Source organism: Pan troglodytes, chromosome 10 (genome assembly GCF_028858775.2).
Source record: "Pan troglodytes isolate AG18354 chromosome 10, NHGRI_mPanTro3-v2.0_pri, whole genome shotgun sequence".
Classification (NCBI taxonomy): Eukaryota; Metazoa; Chordata; class Mammalia; order Primates; family Hominidae; genus Pan; species Pan troglodytes.
The window spans coordinates 93261491-93285713 of record NC_072408.2 but is presented as its reverse complement, the minus strand read 5'-3'; the positions used below and the strand labels follow the sequence as shown (position 1 = coordinate 93285713).

Here is a 24223-nt window from a genome sequence, read left to right as displayed (position 1 = left end):
TTTAGGTGACTAGGTGCCTTGCCAAAAAGCAGTAATATTTAGAAAAAAATCTTTTTTTCTAAGTAGGTATGAACATTAGGCTTAAAATATTCAGTAAACCATCCTATATTTTTTGTAATAAAGATACAAACATTCTAATAATGTTTGCATCTTTTCTTCTATCAGTTAATTTATACTATAATGCATGGCCACTAATATTCTCCAAATAAACTTGTATTTTGGGCTCATTATTGTATTTCTACATTGAAAATTACATAAAGATGTTGAGGATTTTTTTTTATTCACCACTGTATTCTCAGAACTTAACAAAGAGCCTGTCACCTAGTAAATACTCAATATATAATTATTAAATTTTTAAAAATCATAAAAAATGTCTTTTAGAAGTTTATTTGCAAAGCATTGTGATCATCAAGGCTTTGTTGTTCAATTTATAGAGCACAAGCAAAATAGATTCAGAAGATTCTTAAGGGCCCTACTATTTTCAAAATAGTAAATGGATGTTGCCTTCGGGTCACCAGCTGTGTTAGATGCTACAAGAACATCAGCCTGTCCTTTGAAGCTTTGAAGCCAGGGATTGACTTTTCCTCTCTGGCTATGAAAATTCTAGATGGCATCTTCTTCTTCTTCTTTTTCTTCTGTGTTCTGTGCTTTTTGGATTTCACTCATGAGTGAAGCTTGTTTTTTTTTTTTTTTTTATCCTGTCTTCTCTTTACCCATCTTGAAGGTTCAGTGAATTCAGGTTATGCTTTGCTTCTCTTTATCTTCAGCAGCCAAATTAGAAACTCCTAGAATAAACCCTCAGCTATTCAAAAGAGAGCAATTCTGGGTGCTTTCTCCTGAGGACAGCCAGCTTAGCAGCTTCATTTCTGGCTTTCCTGATCATTGGTCCAAGGCCCAAAGAAACTTTCTGTACCTGTAGATTCCAACTGTAAAGTTTCTCTGGGATTTCCTTTAAGAGGTTCTTATTTGAATCATTCCTCTTCTGTGTCTGTTATTGGTTGAGCTTTTCTCTGTATTACTTATATATCATTACAACCATGTCTGATTTCTATCTTCCATTTTTCCAAAAAATCTGTCTTCCACTTAAAAAAAAATGATATGTTGATAGTGGACCTTATTTTTTGTGGACCTTGTTTTTTTTTTTTTTTCTTTTCTCTTCTGTCATTTCAGTGGTATTTAGAGAAGCCAGAGAGGTGAGGTGCACATGACGGCTCAGTCAACACCTTAAGCTTTCCAGATGTCTAGTGTTTTTTTCTATTGCTGATCTCACTTTTTATAAATTCTTTCAGGGAAATGATTTATTTGTATTTCTTCTGGTTTGTGTTGGAACTTGAAAAATTTTTATTTTGTTTTATTTCAGCTTTGCATTTTATGTCAATCATAATGAAATCATCAATATCTCATTTCTGTCTATCTGGGTATGTAAATGACACCATTTTTTGAGAAACTGCATTTATAGGCCTCCACAAGGTACTATTTGCATACGGCCAATTAGTAATGCAAAATTCACTTTAAAAATTTGACATAATTATTTGTATTTCATTTAATATATGTGTCACTATATTTCAATAACATAATTGTATTTGCCAGGTGACTGAATATTTTCACTTTCCTTTTTCAGCATCCAGATCAATGGGAGATTTAATAAAATGTAATAGCAACTTTTCATGAGCACATGGTAGTCAACAAATATATATATATTTTTAAAAATTCAATACCTTTAGAGGTACAAGTAGTTTTTGGTTACATAAACAAATTGTATAGTGATGAAGTCTGAGAGTTTTGTGCACTTGTCACCTGAGTAGTGTACACTGTACCCAATATGTAGTTTCCTCCTCAAAGTCTCTCATGTCCATTACACCCTTCTGTATACCTTTGTATACCTATAGCTTAGCTCTCACTTATCAGTAGAAACATAAGATACTTGGTTTTCCCGAATTATTTCACCTAAAATAACAACTTCCGGCTCCATCCAAGTTGCTGCCAAAGACATTTTTTTCATTCTTTTTTATGGATGACAAGTATTCTATGGTGTATATGTATCACATTTTCTTTGTCCACTCATCAGTTGATGGGCACTTATGTTGGTTCCGCATCTTTGCAATTGTGAATTGTGCTGCAATAAACAAACACATGCAGGTGTCTTTTTATATAATTATTCATTTTCATTTGTGTAGATGCCCTGCAGTTGAATTGTTGGATTGAATGGTATTTTTAAAGAAATCTCCATACTGTTTTCCATAGAGGTAATACTAACTTACATTCCCACAAACACTATATAAGTTTTCCCTTTTTACTACATTAACTCCAACATTTATTGTTTTTTCACTTTTTAATAATGGTCATTCTGATGAAGGTAAGGTGATTTCCCATTGTGGTTTTAATTTGCATTTCCTTGATGATTAATTATGTTGAGCACTTTTTCATATGTTTGTTAGCTATTTGTATATTCTTTTAAGAAATGTCTGCTTACATTATTTGCCTACTTTTTGATGTGATTTTTTTCTTGCTGATTTGAGTTCCTTGCAGACACTACATATTAGTTATTTGTCAGATTCATAGTTTCCAAATAGTTTCTAACATTTTGTGGATTATCTTTTTTGTGGATCATATTTTGTGGGTTTACTTTGATGATTATTTATTTTGCTGTACAGAAGATTGTTAGTTTAATTAGATTCCATTTATTTATTTTTTGTTGCTTTTGCTTTTGGGGTCTTAATCATAAATTATTTGCCTAGGCCAATATCCAGAAGAGTTTTCCCTAGGTTTTCTTCTGGAATTTTTATGTTTTCAGATTTTAGATTTAGGTTTTTGATCCATCTTGAGTTGATTTTTGTATATAGTGAGACATAGAGATCTAGTTTCATTCTTCTACGTTTGGCTATCCAGTTTTCCCAGTACCATTTATTGAATGGAGAGTCCTTTCCCCAGTTTATGTTTTTGTATGCTTTGTTGAAAATCAGTTGGTTGACAGCCAATATCATACTGAATGGGCAAAAACTGGAAGCATTCCCTTTGAAAACTGGCACAAGACAGGGATGCCCTCTCTCACCACTCCTATTCAACATAGTGTTGGAAGATCTGGCCAGGGCAATCAGGCAGGAGAAAGAAATAAAGGATATTCAGTTAGGAAAAGAGGAAGTCAAATTGTCCCTGTTTGCAGATGACATGATTGTATATTTAGAAAACCCCATCGTCTTAGCCCAAAATCTCCTAGAGCTGATAAGCAACTTCAGCAAAGTCTCAGGATACAAAATCAATGTGCAAAAATCAAAAGCATTCTTATACACCAATAACAGACAAACAGAGAGCCAAATCATGAGTGAACTCCCATTCACAATTGCTTCAAAGAGAATAAAATACCTAGGAATCCAACTTACAAGGGACATGAAGGACCTCTTCAAGGAGAACTACAAACCACTGCTCAATGAAATGAAAGAGGATACAAACAAATGGAAGAACATTTCATGCTCATGGATAGGAAGAATCAATATTGTGAAAATGGTCATACTGCCCAAGGTAATTTATAGATTCAATACCATCCCCATCAAGCTACCAATGACTTTCTTCATAGAATTGGAAAAAACTACTTTAAAGTTCATATGGAACCAAAAAAGGGCCCGCATTGCCAAGACAATCCTAAGCCAAAAGAACAAATCTGGAGGCATCACACTACCTGACTTCAAACTATACTACAAGGCTACAGTAACCAAAACAGCATGGTACTGGTACCAAAAGAGAGATATAGACCAAAGGAACAGAACAGAGCCCTCAGACATAATACCACACATCTGCAACCATCTGATCTTTGACAAACCTGAGAAAAACAAGCAATGGGGAAAGGATTCCCTATTTAATAAATGGTGCTGGGAAAACTGGCTAGCCGTATGTAGAAAGCTGAAACTGGATCCCTTCCTTACACCTTATACAAAAATTAATTCAAGATGGATTAAAGACTTAAATGTTAGACCTAAAACTATAAAAACCCAAGAAAAAAACTTAGGCAATACCATTCAGGACATAGGCATGAGCAAGGACTTCATGTCTAAAACACCAAAAGCAATGGCAACACAAGCCAAAATTGACAAATGGGATCTAATTAAACTAAAGAGCTTCTGCACAGCAAAAGAAACTACCATCAGAGTGAACAGACAACCTACAGAATGGGAGGAAAATGTTGCAATCTACCCATCTGACAAAGGGCTAATATCCAGAATCTACAAAGAACTCACAGAAATTTACAAGAAAAAATCAAACAATCCCATCAAAAAGTGGGCAAAGGATATGAACAGACACTTCTCAAAAGAAGACATTTATGCAGCCAACAGACACATGAAAAAATGCTCATCATCAGTGGCCATCAGAGAAATGCAAATCAAAACCACAATGAGATACCATCTTACACCAGTTAGAATGGCAATCATTAAAAAGTCAGGAAACAACAGGTGCTGGAGAGGATGTGGAGAAATAGGAACACTTTTACACTGTTGGTGGGACGTGAAGTAGTTCAACCATTGTGGAAGACAGCGTGGCAATTCCTCAAGGATCTAGAACTTGAGGATCCTTGACCCAGCCATCCCATTCCTGGGTATATACCCAAAGGATTATAAATCATGCTTCTATAAAAGCACATGCACACGTATGTTTATTGCAGCACTATTCACAATAGCGAAGACTTGGAACCAACCCAAATGTCCATTAATGATAGCCTAGATTAAGAAAATGTGGCACATATACACCATGGAATACTATGCAGCCATAAAAAAAGATGAGTTCATGTCCTTTGTAGGGACATGGATGAAACTGGAAACCATCATTCTCAGCAAACTGTTGCAAGAACAAAAAACCAAATACTGCATATTCTCACTCATAGGTGGGAATTGAACAATGAGAACACTTGGACACAGGAAGGGGAATATCACACACGGAGGCCTGTTGTGGGGTAGGGGGAGGGGGGAGGGAAAGCATTAGGAGGTGTACTCAATGTAAATGATGAGTTAATGGGTGCAGCACACCAACATGGCACATGTATACATATGTAACAAACCTGCATGTTGTGCACATGTACCCTAGAACTTAAGTATAATAATAATAATAATAATAATAATAAAAAGAAAATCAGTTGGTTGATTTGGCTTTATCTCTGAATTCTCTATTTTGTTGCATTGGTCTATGCATCTATTTTTATATTAGTACCATACTATTTTGGTTACTATATCCTTGTAGTGTAATTTGAAGTCAGGTAATGCCATGCCTCCAGATTTGTTCTTTTTGCTTAGAATTGTTTTTGCTATTTAGGCTCTTTCTTGGTTCCAAAGAAATTTTATAATTATTTTTTCTATTTATGTGAAAAATGATGCTGATATTTTGGTATAAATTGTATTGAATCTGTAGATTGCTTTGGGCAGTATGGTCATTTTCATGATATTAATTATTCCAGTCCATGAGCATCGGATGTATTTCCATGTGTTTGGGTTGCCTATGATTTATTCCAGCAGTGTTTTGCAGTTCTAGGTGTAGAGTTCTTTTACCTCCTTGTTTAAGCATATTCCTAGATTTTTTTTAGTTATTGTAAAAGGAATTGAGTTGTTGATTTGTTTTCAGCTTGGTTGTTATTGGCATATAGAAGTGCAGCTGCTTTGTGTATATTGATATTGTGACCCAAGACTTTACTAAATTTATTTATCAACTCTAGGAGTCTTCTGAAGGACTCTTTAGGGTTTCCTAGGTATATGATCAAATCATCTGCAAACAGATAAGTTGACTTCCTATTTTCTGATTTGGATGTATTTATTTATTTCTTTTCCCTGATTGCTCTGGCTAGGACTTTCACTGCTATGTTGAATAGAAATGATGAAAATGGGCATCCCTGTATTCTTCCAGTTCTTATAGGGAATGTTTTCTTCTTTTCCCCATTCAGTATGAGTTGGCTGTGGGTTTGTCATACATGGTTTTTATTATTTTGAGTTATGTTCCTTCTATGCCTAGGTTACTGAGAGTTTTTATCATAAAGGGATGCTGGGTTTTATTGAATGGCTTTTCTATGTCTATTGAGATTATCGTATGGTTTTCGTTTTTAATTCTGTTTTTGTGGTGAATCACATTTGTCAGTTTGTGTGTGTTGAATCATCCCTGTATCCCTGGAATGAAACCCACATAATCACAGTGAATTATCATTTTGATGTGCTGTCGAATTTGGTTTGCTAATATTTTGTTGAGGATTTTTGCATCTATGTTCATCAGGAATGTTGGTCTATAGTATTTTTGTTGTTGTTTTTATGTTATTCCCTGTCTTTGTTATTAGAATGATACTGGCTTCATAGAATGAGTTAGGAATATTCCCTCTTTCTCAATCATTTGAAATCGTTTCTGTAGGATAGGCATCAATTCCTCTTTGAATGGTAGAAATTGGCTGTGAAGCCATCTGACCCTGAACTTTTGTTTGCTGACAAATTTTTTGTCACTGATTCAATCACACTGCTTGTTATTGGTCTGTTCAGGATTTCTATTTCTTCCTGATTCAAGCTAAGAGGGTTGTATGTTTTCAGGAATTTATCCACTTCCTCTGGACTTTCTAGTTTGTATGTAGAGAGGTGTTTATAATGGTCTTGAAGGATCTTTTCTATTTCTGTGGTGTCAGTTGTATTGTCTCCATTTTAATTTCTAATTGAGTTTATTTGAACCTTCTCTCTTCTTGGTTAATCTGGCTAGTGGTCTATCAATTTTGTACATCTTTTCAAAGGAAAAACTTTTTGCTTTTTTCATTTACCTTTTGTATTGATTTTTGATTTCAAATTCACTTAGTTCTGCTCTGGTCTTTGTTGTTGTTTATCTTCTGCTGGCTTTGGGTTTGTTTTTTTCTTGTTTATCTAGTTTCTTGTGGTGTGATGTTAGGTTATCAATTTGTGATCTTTCAGACTTTTTGATGTAGGTATTTAGTGCTATAGACTTTCCTCTTAGCATTGCGTTTGCAGTATCACAGAGGTTTTGATAACTTGTGTCACTGTTATCATTCATTTTGAATAGTTTTTAGATTTTCATCTTGATTTTATTGTTAACCTAAGCATAGTTCAGAAGTAGGTTGTTTAATTTCCATGTATTTGTATAGTTTTGAGGATTCCTTTGGGAATTAATTTCTAATTTCATTCTGCTATGGTCTGAGAAGATACTTGATATTGTTTCAAGTTTTTAAAATTTATTGAGAATTGCTTTGTGGTTTGTTATGTGTTCTATCTTGGAGAATGATTTGTAGGCTGATAAGAATAATGTATATTTTGCAGTTATTGGGTAGAATGTGCTATAAATATCTGTTAGGTTCATTTGCTGTAGAGTGCAGTTTAAGTCCAGTGTTTCGTTGTTGACTTTCTGCCTCAATGATCTGTCTAATGCTGTCAGTGGAGTGTTGAAATCGCTTCTATCATTGTGTTGGTGTTTGCTTCTTTTCATAAGTTTAGTAGTAATAATTTTGTGAATCTGGGAGCTACAGTGCAGATATATTTAAGCTTATAACATCTTTTTGTTGGATTATCCTTTTGTCATTATATAATGACCTTCTTCGTCTTTTTATTTTTTTTACTTTTGTTGCTTTAAGTTCTGTTTCATCTGATATGAGAATAGCTACTCCTGCTTGCCCTCCGTTTCCATTTGTGTGGAATATATTTTTCTATCCCTTTAGCTTGAGTCTATAGGAATCCTTACATGGTTAGGTGTGTCTCTTGAAGACAGCACTATTTGGTTTGTGATTACTGTATCAATTCTGACAGTCTGTATCATTTAAGTGGAGCATTTATATAATTGACATTAAAAGTTACTATTGAGATGTGACATATTGTTCCAGTCATCATATTGATTGTTACATAGTTACTTTGTTTTCTTCATGTTTTATTGTTTTATAGGGATACCATCTTCTGTTAGAAGGCTGTTTCATCAACATCGAAAATTTGTTGTTTACTGTAGCCACTTTCATCAGTTGTCTTAGGCTGATCTTCTGGATAACTTGCTTCAGCTTCTGCATCATCCCTTGCTGTTTCACCTTGCACTTTTAAGTCATACAGAGGGCATCATTCCTTAAATATCATAAACGAACCTCTGCTGGCTTCAAACTTTTCTTCTTCAGCTTCCTCAACTCTCTCAGCTTTCATAGAATTAAAGATAATTAGGGCCTTGCTCTGGATTAGGCTTTATCTTAAGTGGATATTGTGGCTGGTTTGATATTTTATCCTGACCACTAAACCTGTCTCCATATCTGTAATACAGTTGTTTTGATTTCTTATCATTCATGTTTTCACTGGACTAGCACTTTTAAGAACTTTTCCTGTGCATTCACAACTTGCCTAACTGTTTGGCATAAGAAGCCTAGCTTTTAGCCTATCTTGGCTTTTGACATGCCTTCCTCACTAAAGTTAATCATTTCTACCATTTGACTTCAAGTGAAAGACCATGACTCTTCCTTTCACTTGAACACTTATAAGCCATGGTAGGGCTATCAATCAGCTAAATTTCAATATTTTTGTGTCTCAGGGAACAGGGAATCTCTAGTAGAAGAAGAAAGATGAGTAACAGCTGGTCAGTGCAGTAGTCTGAACACGCACAACATTTCACTGTCTTACGTGGTTGTGGTGTGTGGTGCCCCATAACAATTACAAGAGTAATATCAATGATCGTAGATGTAATGAAACAGATAAAATATATAATAATAATGGAAAAGCTTGATATATTGTGTGAATGACCAAAGTATGACAAAGAGACACAAAGTGTGCACTTTGTATTAGAAAGATGGTGCTGATAATTTATTCAATGCAGGGTTACCACAAATGTTCAATTTGTAAAACTGCAATATCTACAAAGTACAATAAAGCAAATTGCAATAAAACAATGTGTTCCTGTATTTGTAAAGAGACTGAAAATAACTAGAACAAATAAATACTATAAGTCATTTAACTAATATGATATGTTATGATAATTTTATTTTGCCTTCCTCATTTTCCTTTTAATATATTCATTTAGAGAGGGGGATGTCAACAATAACTTTTAGTGGAAAAACTGATTTACTCTTACAACCATATTATGTAATACTTGAACTGTTCCAAACCTCGTTATCTAATCAAGACCTTAATATGACTATTTGTATGTGTAGATATACATAGGTATATATAAATGCAAATTGTGTATTTGGAAAGGAAAATAACTAGTAAAAATGTCTACAATCTTCTTCTGAAATATAAGCATTAAGAATTTCAGAATCATTCTAAAATGATTAGCTCAATATTTTCAGCAATACTGTTTTTAATAATGATTAGAATTTTTTGTAATAAAGACATAAAAATTCTGATATCTTAGGGATATTTTTTGTCTATTACTGAATTTATAAATTAACTCACTGCCACTAAAATTTTCCAAACAAATTTGTATCTTGGGCTAATTATTTTCATTTCTACATCGAAAATTGCATAAAGTGGAGATATTTAGCTTATTCACTCCCATAACCTCAGAACTTAACAAAAAACCTGTCTCTTAGCAAATATTCAATAGGTAATTCTTAAATTTTAAACATTTTTAACATAACATCATATATAATTGTCTTTTTGAACTGTATTTGCAAATCATTTCCAAAATAATTAGGCATAGGAAAAGGTCTCAATGTATCACAGCTCCGAATATGTTACAATAATTCACTAAATGCCTATTCTCCAATTGAAATCACCAAGCTAAATCACACAAATCTCATTTAAAGAAAAATATTCGATATATTGTTTTAAAAGAAAACGTTGTTTGGATGTAGCTGAACATCAGAAGATCCTCTAGTTAAGAATTTCAAGTCCTTGTCCTTTGAGTCTTAGTTATATCATGATATAATTATAATAGAGAATAATAATGCTGTCTTCACTGTTCTAGTAAAATAATTAAACATGAAAATGTTAGTGGAAAATTTTATAAAGACAATTGTTACATAATAATAAGGGATAATAGTTGACTGATACAAACTATTAAAAAAAACAGTATGTAGGTCTTCTCCCCCCACACTCTGACTCCCTAAGTAACGTAATTAGAAGATTAATGAAATCTGTTGTCTTAAAAGACGAGCATATATCAGCCTATAATCCTCTGAATTATATTGTCATAAGTAGTCATTTTTTGAGATTTCTACAATCATAAATTGTTGCACAAAATTATTTTGTTGCACTTGCTTAATCTGTATACAGATGAAAAATAAGATACCCGATATAAAAATGCAAAAAGAAAAAATCTGTCTATCCAGTTAATTCATATTTTTCACAGTGGTACTGCTGGTAACGCTTAACCAGGCTTTAAACCCATGGGAAGCAAGACAAAGATTATATAATCATATAGTTGTAAGATCAATGTATTGCTTAGATCATTATAAAGAGTGACACAAATTGAGACTATTTTTATTGAGACTTAATTTTTGATCTAGTGTTCATATTCATTTGATAACAAGAATATGCCACTTGTAGTTATAATGAGTTAATGCTTCCAGAAATATTGAATGTTTAAAAATTTTTAAAAAGCCAATGCTTTGTGACCTCTTCATTGCTCCCATAAAATTTAAGGATGTGATTGTGTCTGGGCCACTTTGAAGGTTTAGGCAAAGGAACAGTGAAATATTTAATGAAACTTAGAAATGCAGCACAGCTGGTCTCAGACTCTGGGGTATGTTGTAAGCATTATTGGTGTGGGGTTTTTTTGCAAAGCAGAGATATAGAATGTTCATTTGAGTTTTATCAAATAGTAAATGAAAGAGACTTAATAATAGTGATATCTCATTGGTACATAAATACTGGCCTGACTATTGTTAAATTTAAAAATAAAGACATATAGGTGCTAAGTAAATTTACGTACCAGACAGTATCATCTTGATTTATAATTGTGTGTATTTTTTTTAATCTTAGACCACACTTTCAGACATGGTAATAGAACTGACACTCACGCATGCTTTCTTAAAGATATTAATCTCAGTATTGAACAGAGAAACCAAACAGCTTGTATTGAAAGTAGAAATGTAATTGGCTTGTTTGGAGAAAGTCTACTAGAATAACAGTCACTAGATTCAACATGCAAGTGCCATCATGATGAATGTTTACAGCACTTTTTTGAGAGCCAATTATACTGTTTTTTTGTGCAGGAACTGGAGATCAGCCAGATCACTTGTATGCACAAAGCTGCTGTGGATCTGTCTTTCAAACAAGAGCTGCAGAAAACGCTATAGCAAGGTTGAAGCTTTATCCACTCTGGTAAGAGAAGCTTTCTTTTTCTTTGCTATAGTGAGAGTTTGATAAGAAATCCTTTTAAACCATAATGTGGTCAGGGAGAGGAGACTCTGTTATATGTTTATAAGTCAGAAAATGTTTTTTCTTTGAAATATTTTTTTCACTATGCTTTGTGCCTTTATGTTATAGCAAGATAAAACTGAAACACTGAGTCATATTGCACATGTTAAATTTGTATTGGACATAGGGGAGTCTTAAACTACTCTTCTGTTGAGTGAAATGTGAAGTCATTTTATGTTTATACTGTAGATCTTCTGGACAGGACAAAGGGAAGAAAGATTGGTATTCTGATACCATGGCTGAGAGTGAATCTATGTGTTTAAGTTTTCCCCTGACCAATGGTGTTATTAATTCCCAGAAGCTCACCACCACCAAATTCGGCCTTTGGATTCACTTGCAGATATTTTTGACCACTCTATTCTCTTTTTATATTTAAAATTGGAAAAGCTGGGGATTATTCTGGATGAGTTTATTTGAATATGGTTTTCTCACTTTAGCTCTAAAGACTGTAACTGTGCACATATATACAAAGTACAAAATTCTGTTTTTCATGTAATTTATTCAGCCTGTAATGTGCTTCAACATTTGTATGAGAATCTCTACCTATTATAAACTCTATCTGAATTCATATCAGTCTAAAATAACAATAAATATTGAGAGCATATACATGTGTATACATATACACATGTATATAAGTACATATGTGTAAGTATATATAAATATTTGACATGAGCAAAATTAATTTTAGATAATTACACATTTACATATTAAAGCAATGTAATCCCTATGGAAATTTATAGCTTTTAATTTTCATTTATATGGCCCTTCCTTTTCATTTTCTTGGTAAACTTTAGTTCAGAAAACAATAACATAAATATCAAAAAGACTTTACAACCAAAGAGCTACATTTGAAGATAAATTATTTTTTAAATAAACTTGTATGATTCAGATTTTATTCTTTTTAAGTTGCTCAGTTACATCCATGATTTAATGTATATATCTATGAGATTTAAATACAATCATTTTCAGGAGTTTACACCAGAATAGCCTTCCAGGCTTCAAAGTTATAAGTAGCTTGCCATGTCTGTCTAATAAGTTGCCAATAAAAATTCATGCTTATCTGATAACTTCAATAGGTATTTATTGATTAGGTAAATTGCTAAAAGCTTCCAGGAGAGGAAATATGTAGCTTAAATAAATGAAACCTAACATCTGTATAGATTTAATGAGGATTTAACATATATGCTTAAAAATAATGAATTCATAGTGAAGGTCTGGCTAAGGACAAATAGCAGAGTCAGGAGGAGTCAGTAATGACAATGAATACAATGAGACTTAATTTTTCAGTTGTAAAAAATAATTCTATGCTTTAATGCACGAGCTTAAATAACTTTAGCAATGCCGTTTTCCCCTTCTTCTGCCCTCATTTAAATTATGCATGCATTCAATTCAACCCATTTGAAATATTTACCTGTGTACTTTGCACTGAAAAAACACAGACAGCCTTGCCTCTGAAAGAGATTCTAGTTTAAAGGGGAGCTGAGGGAAAAAAAAGTCATTAACTATGTTACCATGAATCCGTGTAGTAAAAAAAAATATATTTGCTTTAAATTTCTGTGGTTTCTGCACTCTTAAAGACTGTTGCAATAGGCACATGCAGCAAGCTACAACAACAAAAAAGTATCAATTCCCTCAGTTTATATCTTTCCAACTTTTAAGGGAATCTCAGACGAAAGAAAATCCTTCTGTGTATATATGTATATATACACACACACACATACACGTGTGTGTGAATGTGTGTATGTATGCACACACATACATATATATGTATATCATTTTATATATATAGTTATAAATATATGCGTGTTTTTTTTTCTTTTCATTGTTATCTTCACGTTTAGGAGCTACAATTGTTAACATACATACACATGCTTTAGTTTAGAAGACAGGAAAGAGAAGCAAGTATAGCATCTCTGCCCCCCTGATGAGTTTGGCACAGCAGGATATCCTACCATTTTCTACTTTCATGCCTTTGCTTTTGCTGTTCATCCTGAGAACACTGCATTTTTCTACTGTCTCTTGTCCAGGTTCTAACTGAACTGTGTGGCTCAGACTAGAGGCTGCTTTATATGAAGATATCTTCCTATCAAGCCTCATACCCACTCCAGGGAAAGTGATTTCTTTCATTTGGGAATTTTCTTATAACTTCAATTTTATGAAAAAAAAAAGTTGAACAGGAAATATTATAAAGTTTACAAACAGGATGCAAATTCATTGCTTTCTAATTATAAATACAATGAGACAGTTTTGTTACACTTTCTCTCCCTTTAGACATATTTTGAGGAATCTGCTTTTTAGAGAGATATTTTTTAGAAAAATTTTTATTACTTTTCAAATTTTCTTTGCTTTATTCATTCTCTTTTTCTTATAGCTGATAAAATTGCATCCCATTTCACTGAGAAGATACAGATTATTCAATGGGTTCCCCTGTGTTCTCTTGCCTACAAATCTACAAAGCTTACCTCCCAATCTGCCCTCACACTGCACTTCTTTCCTTTATTTATAATGGGAAGATGTATCCCAACTTGCATGACCCCAACTTCCATCTCTTCTACTTGTGACTTCTCAGGTATACTCCTCTGCCTGATAAATATTTTTATTCCTAATATTTAGCTCTATTTTCTCCATGAAATTGTTCCCATTAAATATCTCTTTATATTTACTACACATCTCTACCAATATTTGGCTGGGACTACACATCCCTCTCTAAATACCATCCATGTATCTGCTACTTCACAGAAACATCTCAAAGGTTTTTTTGTGTTTGTTTGTTTGTTTTCCAGATACCATTTCCATATCTTTGCCTTCATTTTTCTCTAAATTTGCACAATCCTTGTGATTCTTCCAAATTTTCTGAGGTAGTTACATTATTTTCTTGTTGCTAAGTCCACTCAGTTTTCTTGGTTTCCCACCAGTATTTAAGAGGTAATGATTCAATTCTTTTTGAGATAGTATTCCCTTTACCTCCTTAACACTCTCCTAACTTTGTTTTGTTTCTTTTCTCTTCCTGTTTTCTGTGGTAGCTTTTTCTTCTAGTGGAGTACACTTTTAAGAGTTCCTCAGGACACAATAGTGGACCTAATACTTCCTCTCTCTCTCTCTCTGTCTCGCTCTTTCCTCTTCTCTCCATAGTCTTTATTTCTATAATTACTTAAAATATCAGCAATCTTACAGCACAACCCTATAGCGTGTATCAATAGTTGGGTGCGTTCCTTGATTCTATATGGATACAGATGAAACTTTTGAGTGTACAATGGTGCGAAGGTGTTATGTATTCAATAGAAAGTGGCATGATACCCTCTTAAGGTGCAGGGAAGCAGCAGCAAGCTGCAGCTCCAGTCAGTCACTCAATCATGATGGGAAATAATTGATACTCTACAGTATACTGTGTTGCCAGATAATTTTGCCCAACTGTAAGCTAACACAAGCATTCTGAGAACATTTATAGTAGGTGAGGCTAAGCTATAATGTTCAGTTGGTTCAGTATGTTAAGTGCATTTTTGACATAATATTTAACTTATAATGGGTTTATTGGAAAATAACACCATTGTAAATGGAGGATCATCAGTATACTCGTCAAGGGAGATTTGGGGTCAAGCAATGAAAACACCCTCTCTCCTGGAAAATATTTGATTAGGTTTTACCATGTTTTTATTTTGATGTGTCCCTAGCACTCTAAGATGCTTTCCAGGAAGCCCACTCTGGCCTTACCTCACAGGGAACTCTAGGCAAAATGGTATGGCTAAACCACCCAGGTCCAAATAGAACCAAAGAAAGGAGGCAGAGACCACAGTGACAAGAGTGGATCTTGGTGGGACCACTGTGTTCCTGCTAGCTGTGGTGCCCAATTGCAGATACCAGTCAACCTCATTGCCAACCTGCAGTACAGAGCTAGGTGTCTTTGAAAGCATGGTGAAAAGTTTCACCTAGTTTGAGTCCCTATATGCTTTTAACTCACCCTGCCTCAGGGACCCACCCCAACAATTCTGCCTAGGCAAGGAGATGCCCATCTCCTCCCTTTTTGAAGAAATGAAGGGGCTAGACCAGCTTAACTTGGCAACTTAACAAGCAGCAGCTTTACTCAGCAAAGAAACACTCCCAGTGACTTTGCCCAGGCAAGGAACTTCCCACTTCTGTGAATTTTAAAGAAGCAAATGGGCTAAACCTACTTAACCTAGAAAATCAAGTAGTATCTTCACTCCACATATAAGCCCTCCCAAAGAGTCCCAAATCCTCTCAACATAGCCAAAAAACCACTTCATGGCTCCATATTGACAGGGAGAAAATCCTTAATTGCGTATTTCTAAGGACCATAGCCTCTGGATCCACCTGTCCAGAGTAATGACTCCACCTAACCTTGGAGCCCAGCCTCCAGCCCTGCCCAACTTCAGGTCACCAATAACATAATTGGCTGACCAGAGTACACATCTTGTGACTGACCTCAAAATCCATCACAGTACACACCCAGCAACTCCACTTTATAGCCAAACAAAGCCAGTGTTCCCACAGGCCATCAGAGCCCAAAGAGCAACCTCACCCAAACAAAGTCAATGGCCCACTAACTAGAGATCTCACAGAAAGCTCTGCCTCCCCAAGGATGTCCCCAGCTGGCTTTTCCAAAATCAGAGGCTAGATTAAATAATGCATGTGTATCCCTGCCAGAGAACACCTGTAAAGGCCAAGAGGGGACTATTCCCTCAAATGTGCAGACAACATAAGGACACAGGATTATGAAGAATCAAGGAATCATGACACCTCCAAAAGAAACTAATAAAGCTTCAATAATGAACCCTAAAGAAATGGAGATCTAGAAATCCGTAGCAGATAAATCAAAATAATACTAAAAAAGATGTTCCATGAAGTACCAGAAAATATGAATATAAAATGTAGTAAAATTTGAAAAACAATATACAAAATTGCAAGAAGTTAGACAAAGATATAGAAACAATAGGAAAGAACCAGACAGAAATCTTAGAGATGAAGAATACAATGACTGAAATGAAAAATTCCATAGAAAACTTCAACAGCAGAAGAAAAAACTAGCTACTTAAGTTGAAAGACAGAACATTTGAAATTATTGTCAGTGGAGCAGAAAGATAAAGGAATAAAGCTTACAGTAATTATGGGACACCATCAAGAGATTAAACTTTCACATAATAGGAGTTCCCGAAAGAGACAAATAATAATAAAGGCCAGAAAACGTATTTAAAGAAATAATGGTTAAAAACTTTTCTTGTCTGGGATAGATGCCAATAACCAGATACAGAAAGCATGAAGGTCTTCAATCAAATTCAACCCAAAGAGAAGCACAACAAGGCATATAATAACAAAACAATAAAAAATCAAGGACAAGAAAAAATTCTGAGGACAAGTGATAAGAAACACACCATATATGAAAGAGGGTGAATATTACTATCAGAGTATTTCTCAACAGAAAGTCTTCAAGCAAGAGAGAGTGGAATCATGTAGTCAAAGTTCTGAAAGAAAAAAACAAAAACAAAAAACGTGACAACCATAAAAACTTTATTCATCCAGATGGAAAATCAGTAAGGAAACATTGGACTTGAACAACACTTTAGATTTAATGGACCTAACAGAGATAAACAAAATATTTCATCCAACCACAACAGTGTATACATTCTTCTCAAGCACACAAACAAACATTATTCAGAATAGATCACATGCTAAGGTACAAAGCAAGTATCAGCAAATTTTAAAAAATATAAATTATATCAAGTATATTTTCTAAACACAATTGTTTGCAACAAAATTCATAACAGTAGCAATTTTAGAAAATTCACAAATATATGGAAATTAAGCAACATGATCCTGAACAACCAAAAAGGTCATTGAAGCAATCAAAATGAAAATGTTTTAAAAATCTTGAGACAAACACAAATGGAAACACAACACATCAAATCTATGTGATACAGCAAAAAGCGGTTCTAATAGCAAAGTTCTTGCAATAGGTACCTACAACAAAAAAAGAAGAAAAATATCTCAAATAAACCACGTAATATTACACCTTAAGGAACTATTAATAGAAAAAAAACAAACTAGGCCCAAAGTTAGCACATGGGAAAAAATAATAAATATCGAATTAGAAAAGAAAATGAAATAAAGACTAGAAAAACAACACAAAAGATAAAAAGTAACTCTTTTTTGAAAAGAAACAAAATTGTCAAACTTTAGCTAGAATAACTAAAAAAGAGAGAAAACTCAAATAAAATCAGAAGTGAAAAAGTAGACATTACAACAGATACCACAGAAATAAAAAGGATCATAAGAAAATACTATTGACAATTGTATGTCAAAAAATTGGATATTGTATAAGAAATGGATAAATTCCTAAACACATACAACCTACCAGGACTGAATCATTAGTAAATAGAACATCTGAACAAACTATTAACAAGGGAATATAATAAGTAAGAAAAAGTCTCCCAGCAAGAAAAGACCAGGACCTTATGCCCTAATAGCTGAATTCTATCAAAAATTTAAAGAAAACAGATACGAATCCTCAAACTCTCTCAAAAAGTCGAAGAGGAGAGGCCGGGAGTGGTAGCTCATGTCTGTGATCCCACCACTTTTGGAGGCCGAGGCACGCAATACAAAAATTAGCCTGGCACGGTGGCACATGCCTGTAGTGTCAGCTACTGAGCCCTGCTTTTCAGGGATTCTTTTCTATTATGCTCCTCAGTCCTGCTCTCTGTAGATACATGGTTAAGAATGAGTACACGAGGATCAGAGAGGCTTAGTTCAAACCCTACTTATATTACCTGCCAGTTATTAGGAACTTGAGCAATTAACCTAAACTGTACACTCTGCATTTCCTCATCTTTAGCATGGAGATAATAACACCTATTTTATATAATTAAATGAAATAATCTAAATAAATAATTCGATCTTAAAATGTATGTAACATCTGCATTGTTTATTCCTGTAACCTGATATTTTAATTTGAGACAATGATTTTATACTATATTAGCGGGTTTTTTTGTTGTTGTGGTTTTGTTGTTGTTGTTGTTGTTGTTGCTGTTGTTTTTGAAATGGACTCTCGCTCTGTCTCCCTGGCTGGAGTGCAGGGACGTGATCTCAGCTCACAGCAACCTCTGCCTCCCGGGTTCAAGCGATTCTCCTGCCTCAGCTTCCCGAGTAGCTGGAACTACAGGCACCTGCCACCAAGCTGAGCTAATTTTGTGTATTTTTAGTAGAGACGGGGTTTCACCGTGTTAGCCAGGATGGTCTTGATCCCCTGACCTCGTGATCCACCCTCCTCAGCCTCCCAGAGTGCTGGGATAACAGGCATGAGCCACCGTGTCCAGCCTATATTAGCTTTTAAATATTCCGTGTGAATGAAAGTGTTCACCTTTTATGACATTTTAGAGAACATATGGCAATTATATACTTCATTTCCACAAGTATAAATGGAATGGAGTTTCTTTTTTGGGAAAACTAAGAATGTGACTACTAAGGATGTGAAAGCTTATCTTCCTGAATGGATAAGAGGGTGTGTGCACATGTGCATGTGTGTGCGAGAGTGTGTCTGTGTGTGTGTAAGGTGGATGGGAGAATGAAATAATTCTATAATTTAAACAAAATTATGCTTCATTAAGTACAGAACCATATTATTAACTTTTCCTTTTGAAAAGATAAAAAGTAAAAGAAAATATATATTATAATTATAATATGTATAATTATCTTAATTAAAATTGTTAGCACATTTTAAACTCTATTAATGTGGCATTATAATATTATGTATAATACTCTCTACCTCTCCAGTAATTGGATGGTCAAAGTCAGAGCAACAGTAATATGAAATACATGTCCATTTATGTGTAAATGTAGAATGGAAGCATCAAAGCTGCCTGCTAAAGGTAGAAGGCAGCCCCTCTTAGGGAAACACACACTTTTCCCTCCAAGAAGCTTATAGAACAAAGCTATAACAATAGTATCCCAAATCTGTGATGGCTTTTCTTTCCCCAATACCTCCTTCCCCAGTTAGCTGACATTAATAAGGCATGGACACTTGAATAGGACAATGGTGTAAGAGGGTCTGAGCAGGATACTTGGATGTGATTTCTCTCTCTCTCTCTCTTCTTCTTTTTCTTTTTTTGAGATGGATTCTCGCTCTGTTGCCCAGGCTGGAGTGCAGTGGCATGATCTCAGCTCACTGCAAGCTCTGCCTCCCGGGTTCACGCCATTCTCCTGCCTCAGCCTCCCGAGTGGCTGAGACTACAGGCGCCCGCCACCACGCCCGGCTAATTTTTTGTATTTTTAGTAGAGATGGGGTTTCACCGTGTTAGCCAGGATGGTCTCGATCTCCTGACCTCGTGATCCGCCCTCCTCGGCCTCCCAAAGTGCTGCGATTACAGGCGTGAGCCACCACTCCCGGCCCTTCTCTTTTTATCTTGAACTTGTAGTCATGTCTTTATATAGCACTGAATGGAGTATGCATTTGAGCAGAGGCTTTGGATCAGTCTACCTGGATTCCAGAAACATTTCTGCCACAGGTTAGCTGAATTAGCCTGAGCAAGTTGCCTCACATCCCTAAGCCTTTGTTTCCTTATTTGTATATGGTGAATGATACTTTATTATACATATGATTATTATTTTTCATATGTGAAAATAACTGAGAAGATAAATGTGTTTATTATAGTGTCTTGTGACTTATAAATGATCACTAATGATAATTATAATTTTACTCTTATAGTTCACTTTCTACTCTTCTCAATATCTAGTAATAATGCAGAAAACTCGTGAGCCAATCGGTAAACGAATGGCAGCGTAAGGTTTTCCATTTTCTTGAGCTAAAAATACACACCAGTACTCTAAGGACATTGCTGAAATAGATTTTACCCGAAGAGTCAATGACTGATGGACCACACATTCAGAGGAGACTTGTTAAGGGGCAGATGCCATAATATACTGCCTATTTGAATGACTGCAAAATAAGTTGTATACTTCTAATATAGTTATTAAGTGAAATATACTCAGATATTTAAATATGCTTATTGCATTAACATAGTTTGCTTCTATTATAAAAGGAGGAAAACTTTTTAATTTTTATTTTATTGAGATAAAATATATCATGAGTATAATCTGGACTGGAGTATATGATTATTAATATTGGCATAGGTTATAATTATTAATTTTATTAAAACAGTTTAAATATTAAAAGAAAATAAGTCATTTGCAAATTAGAGGAAATAATCAGAATGAGTCTTTAGTTATACAAATGTAAATTAATACCCATTCATTCATCTTGGAAATACCCAAGATATTGATAAAGTTATTTGCATGCAATACTTCAGTCTTCTTATTGAAAAGGGATCATCATGTAATTTCCTTTGCTGGCTGGTGCAAGATTTTGGCTGGTGCAAGATTTTGGAGTCAAAGGAATTAGAGAATGTCCTCAATACCATCTGCAACTTAACAGTGCTAGGATGCAAGTGGTCAAATACAGGTATGATATGTATAACAGTATAGTAATTTGTTTTTTCATTGCTATAAAGATACTACTGGAGACTGCGTAATTTATTAATAAAACAAGTTTAATTGACTCACAGTTCTGCATGGCTGCAGAGGCCTCAGGAAACTTACAATTATGGCAGAAAGTGAAGGAGTAGCAAGGTGCATCTTACATGTTGGCAGGAGAGACAGAGCAAGAGAGCAAGAGCGAGGAAGTGCTACACTTTTAAACCATCAGATCTCGTGAGAACTCACTCACTATCATGAGAACATCATGAGGTAAACACCCCCCATGATCCAATCACTTCCCACCAGGTCCCTCCCTCAACTCGTGGAGATTACCTACTAAACAGTTTTGAAAATATTGTCGGTGTATTTCTCATTCTTCTTAAATTATGATGAAAGACTGCATAGTATAATGTTCAGAGCAAGAAATCTGGAGCCACCACATTGCTGCCTAGGCTTGAACTCAGATTCTATCACTTAATGAGTATGGGAATTTGAATAAGGTACTTTATCTCATTGTCTAGACTTGGCTTTAAAATGTAGGGCCGGGCACAGTGACTCACGGCTGTTATCACAGCAGTTCGGGAGGCTAAGGCAGGTGGATCATGAGGTCAGAAGATCAAGACCATCCTGGCTAACACGGTGAAACCCCGTCTCTACTAAAAACACAAAAAATTAGCCAGGCGTTGGAGCACGCACCTGTAGTCCCAGCTACTCGGGAGGCTGAGGCAGAAGAATCGCTTGAACCCTGGAGGCAGAGGTTGCAGTGAGCCGGGGTCCTATCACTGCACTCCAGCCTGTGCGTCAGAGTGAGATTCTGTCTAAATATGTATATATATATATATTTTTTTTATTAGTACCTCCTTTATTAGATTGTTGTAAGAATTAATTGATTTAATCAATTTGTTCTTAGAATAGTGCTTGGCATATGAGATTAAGCTCTATATAAGTATTTATAATGCAGATGCTATTCATGCTGCCCAGCCATCCCCACTTAGGAATCAATGGATTTCATTGCTTCAGAAGCTGGGGAGGTATTATTTAGAACAGTCAGCCATTGCTCAGATCTGACTCTGAAATTAGTTTGGTGAGTGAATTGGTGGAATGGTACCCTTGAATCCTAACAGTTAAATATAATTTTTAAGAAGTATATAGCCAACATTTTTTCATATCAAAAGAAAGGTAAGAAATTTTATTTCAGGCTAAAAAATGAACACTGAATAAAACATAAGAGAAGTTCTCACCAAATGGAGGATGCATAGTGCACTTCCTGTGATGATTGGAAGAGTGGGGGACAAAAATCTAAAGAGAAAGCCTAAACCTTTTAACAGCTACAATCAGCACTATTAAGATTCTTCTTTTACAGGTGATGAAATGGAGGTTTAAAGATGTTAATAGGTGGCTGCAATGATTCTGGAACCTAGGTTCTTCTAATTTTAAACACAATGCTTCTAATTTTTATTTCCTTCTATCAAAGGTTTTATTATATATGTTGGTTAATGAAGTTTAAACTGAAGAGAGATCTCTCTTTAATTTGCATTCTTACATCCTTACACAAATAACCAGGCCTTTCTTGTGTGTGATTTGCTAACCTATACTAACAACTTAGTTTTGCAGATATTTCCAAGTGGAAGATTGTATCTCTCAAAAGCATAGTCACACCTATTTTCCCTATGTCCTACCCCTTTGAGGCTCCTTTTTGAAATATTTAGCTTGTATGGGTATGGCTCTAAATAGATACATTTTTAAAACAAGATCTTCATTTTTATTTTCTCATTATTAGGCAAGACAGTGCCAATTCTAATGTGAGGAATCACGCTAATAGTTCATTACAGGCAAGACATTATGAATGGATAATAATGTAATGTAATGTTCAATACATTATGAATGGATATTTTACACATCAAGTTTTGGACTTTTCTGGTTTTCATTTTCCATTCTTTCTACTATGAGTCATTTCCAATATCGTTAAACTTAAAATTATATTAAAATATAATTCAATTATTACACTATATTTCCTATACACACACATACATTTATACATGTACATGTGGTATACATGCATACATTTGTACACAAACACTCAATAGAAGAAATTATATAGTGGATAGTCAAATTTTTAGTTGTTCTATCATAGAAAATTCCATTGCTGTTGGTAAAATTGAAAACACTATGGTTACCTTATGTTTTCTGAGACTTCTTAATTTTTTTATTTAAATGGAGTACTTACATGCTAACAGAATATTAAAACTCCAACTTCCATAATTTTATGTTAAATGACAATAATAATAATATTGCTTCATAGATGTCAAAGTATTTAATATTTAAGTGTTTTATTTAATGCACCCTGTCTGTATGATGTGAAATATGTGAAATCCATAAAATTTTGATACAAATAGAAACTTTTTTTAGTCTTAAAACATTCATTAACTAAGTAATATAATAAAATTAAGAATAATTTACATTCAAGCAAACAGTACAGGCAAAGAAAGAGTTGCAAAACAAATCTCAGAAAACAGCTGATTTTCTAATTCTACTTGCATCTCTTTTGTGTCTATGCTCAAAAAGCCCATTTTATTCTGATGTTCGTGCAGATTACTTTCTGCCCATTCTACATCTTTCTTCCTCCACTATACAGCAAAATGAATAGGTGATGGCTCTCAGCACTTGACACTGGTGGGAAAGATTAGCAGGAATGTTGACTATGACATATCAGATATATTAAGCCCTTGCTGGAGGGATGCAGTGCAGAAAAAACTTGTTTGTCACAGTAACCCAGATACTGTATGTTTTTTTTCCAAAATAAAATACAACAATTTCAGAAGAATATATTGAAATGGAAACTAATTGCCGGTACAATTGAATTTTAAATTATTCCACAATATCTTTATTAAATTGTGTCACATTAGCCAGAATATTGACCCATGTTATGTTGTAAAAAGGAAATAGAAATTTTATGATTCTTTTTAAATTGAGAGTTAGCATAGGCATGAGAATTGATTTTAAAATGTCATTTCTTTGACACAGAAGTTGCATGTTGGCCATAAGATTTAGTCTACAGCACATTCTTATAACCAGAGATTTTGGTTTGCTTGTGTTTTTATAAGCTATAGCAAGCTTTAAGATGTCAAGGGTTGAAAAATGATATTTTTCCAAATGCATGACTGTTTCAGTGATACTGATGTTCTTTTAACTGATCTGTGAGTAAATTTTGAAAATAAATTGGTTTCTCATCAGTTATATTTTTAATAATTAAGGCAACAATCCAGGACTTCTTATAGTTCCAAGGTTTTGAACAGCAGCTATATATCTGCTGACAGAATTTTGTACTTCAGTTAATCTTGTGTTTAAGCTAGGGTGAGAGAAGGAGTAAAGAAGGATAGGAATGGTTGAAGGGC

At 34.4% G+C, this 24223-nt stretch overlaps 1 protein-coding gene across 7 annotated transcripts in view; it reads left to right on the top strand.

The window, feature by feature from the left end:
- MGAT4C (MGAT4 family member C) overlaps positions 1 to 24223 on the top strand; it is an 889611-nt gene that overhangs the window by 390419 nt on the left and 474969 nt on the right. For all 7 annotated transcript variants that reach the window (XM_054664568.2, XM_054664567.2, XM_016923940.4 and 4 more), the window contains one exon: positions 11144 to 11252. The gene's annotated coding sequence lies outside the window, so the exon portion shown is untranslated. The remainder of the gene's footprint in view (positions 1 to 11143; positions 11253 to 24223) is intronic.